Genomic DNA, 2,500 nt, shown 5'->3' on the forward strand with positions numbered 1-2,500 from the left:
TCGGTCTCGTGGCCGTATTCAGTCTTAGGTGGAGTTTACCACCGACTTTGGGCTGCACTCTCAAGCAACCCGACTCTGAGGAGCGCCCCTCCCGGGAGGCAAGCGCGGAGGTCGCACGGGCCTGGCACCCTCTCCGGGCCGTGGCCCCGTTCAAGAGGGACTTGGACTCTCCGGCGCCCCTCGGGAAATTGGACGCTCCCAAACGCCACAGCGCTCGGCGCCCCGCGGGGGGCGCGAGCTTTGGCCCTGGAGTCGATCCCTGTTCGCTCGCCGTTACTAAGGGAATCCTGGTTAGTTTCTTTTCCTCCGCTTATTAATATGCTTAAATTCAGCGGGTGGTCTCACCTGCTCTGAGGTCGGCCCAAATGATATAGTTGCCCGTGGAGAGGGAGTAATAACCGAGCCCCCACCGATCCGCAGGCGAACGCCGTCAAAAAATAACGAAGCGTCTCACCTCGACCGGCGGGGACGGGTCTCGCCCAATCTCCCGCAGAGCCCCCTATCAATCCGGGCGACGATCCATCCCAGCGAGGGATGCTCGTCGCCCCAGTACGCAAACGTTTCCGTTCGCGAACTGAATTGCCGGCCCTCAGCCAGGCGTAGCCCGGGAACAAAATCCGAGGGCTGCAATGTGCGTTCGAAACGTCGATGTTCATGTGTCCTGCAGTTCACAATTCGACGCGCAGTTAGCTGCGTTCTTCATCGATCCACGAGCCGAGTGATCCACCGTTTAGAATTTCTTTCTTTCATTTCATTTTATGTAAAAAATTCGTTTCATCGAAACATACAAACTGGGAATTTTTTCCCTTCTTTGCGAGCGAGTTGGGCGTGTGTCTTTTAAAGCCGGCTTTTGAAAGCCGGGCACCCGACTGCTCGCCTTCTTTGTCCCTTTTTCTCTTCACCAATTCGTTCCAAAGCTACGATTTTATAATCGAAAGCTGTAATGATCCTTCCGCAGGTTCACCTACGGAAACCTTGTTACGACTTTTACTTCCTCTAAATGATCAAGTTTGGCCATCTTTCCAGCAACATCGGCGCCACCGGTGTTGAGGCGGCGAGCGCCGCGCACCAGTCCGAAGGCCTCACTAAATCATTCAATCGGTAGTAGCGACGGGCGGTGTGTACAAAGGGCAGGGACGTAATCAACGCGAGCTTATGACTCGCGCTTACTGGGAATTCCTCGTTCATGGGAAACAATTGCAAGCCCCAATCCCTAGCACGAAGGAGGTTCAGCGGGTTACCCGGGCCTTTCGGCCAGGGAGGACACGCTGATTCCTTCAGTGTAGCGCGCGTGCGGCCCAGAACATCTAAGGGCATCACAGACCTGTTATTGCTCAATCTCGTGCGGCTAGGAGCCGCCTGTCCCTCTAAGAAGATAGCTACGTCGGAAGCATAATAGATTCCGACGCCTAGTTAGCAGGCCAGAGTCTCGTTCGTTATCGGAATTAACCAGACAAATCGCTCCACCAACTAAGAACGGCCATGCACCACCACCCACCGAATCAAGAAAGAGCTCTTATTCTGTCAATCCTACCGGTGTCTGGGCCTGGTGAGGTTTCCCGTGTTGAGTCAAATTAAGCCGCAGGCTCCACTCCTGGTGGTGCCCTTCCGTCAATTCCTTTAAGTTTGAGCTTTGCAACCATACTTCCCCCGGAACCCAAGAGCTTTGGTTTCCCGGAAGCTGCCCGCCGAGTCATAGAAGGAACTTCGGCGGATGGCTAGCTGGCATCGTTTATGGTTAGAACTAGGGCGGTATCTGATCGCCTTCGAACCTCTAACTTTCGTTCTTGATCAACGAAAACGTTCTTGGCAAATGCTTTCGCATCGGTTCGTCTTGCGACGATCCAAGAATTTCACCTCTAACGTCGCAATACGAATGCCCCCGTCCGTCCCTATTAATCATTACCTCGAGTTCTGAAAACCAACAAAATGGAACCGAGGTCCTATTCCATTATTCCATGCACACAGTATTCAGGCGACCAACGGCCTGCTTTGAGCACTCTAATTTGTTCAAAGTAAACGTGCCGGCCCACCAAGGCACTCGGTGAAGAGGACCAAAGAAGGATAACGGAGCCTCGCGGACCCCACCGGCAGGACGTCCGGACCGGCCAGTTGAGCACCGACAAGCGGCGAACCGACCGTCCGAGACACACCTCCGACTACGAGCTTTTTAACCGCAACAACTTTAATATACGCTATTGGAGCTGGAATTACCGCGGCTGCTGGCACCAGACTTGCCCTCCAATAGATCCTCGTTAAAGGATTTAAAGTGTTCTCATTCCGATTACGGGGCCTCGGATGAGTCCCGTATCGTTATTTTTCGTCACTACCTCCCCGTTCCGGGAGTGGGTAATTTGCGCGCCTGCTGCCTTCCTTGGATGTGGTAGCCGTTTCTCAGGCTCCCTCTCCGGGATCGAACCCTGATTCCCCGTCACCCGTTACAACCATGGTAGGCGCAGAACCTACCATCGAAAGTTGATAAGGCAGACATTTGAAAGAT

At 53.9% G+C, this 2,500-nt stretch overlaps 3 non-coding genes across 3 annotated transcripts in view; all 3 read right to left on the bottom strand.

The window, feature by feature from the left end:
* Positions 1-359, bottom strand: part of LOC139700454 (large subunit ribosomal RNA) — a 4,115-nt gene extending 3,756 nt beyond the window's left edge. The window contains exon 1 of the ribosomal RNA XR_011703686.1: positions 1-359. This exon is cut by the window's left edge and continues 3,756 nt beyond it. This is a non-coding gene — a ribosomal RNA (large subunit ribosomal RNA).
* Positions 360-583: 224 nt separating this feature from the next.
* On the bottom strand, positions 584-738 carry LOC139700459 (5.8S ribosomal RNA). The gene has a single exon (XR_011703690.1). It is a non-coding gene; the product is annotated as a 5.8S ribosomal RNA (ribosomal RNA).
* A 203-nt stretch (positions 739-941) lies between these two features.
* Positions 942-2,500, bottom strand: part of LOC139700450 (small subunit ribosomal RNA) — a 1,865-nt gene continuing 306 nt past the window's right edge. The window contains exon 1 of the ribosomal RNA XR_011703682.1: positions 942-2,500. This exon is cut by the window's right edge and continues 306 nt beyond it. This is a non-coding gene — a ribosomal RNA (small subunit ribosomal RNA).

The sequence above is a fragment of the Hetaerina americana genome, unplaced genomic scaffold (genome assembly GCF_022747635.1).
Source record: "Hetaerina americana unplaced genomic scaffold, ioHetAmer1.1.p SCAF_1003, whole genome shotgun sequence".
NCBI lineage: Eukaryota > Metazoa > Arthropoda > Insecta > Odonata > Calopterygidae > Hetaerina > Hetaerina americana.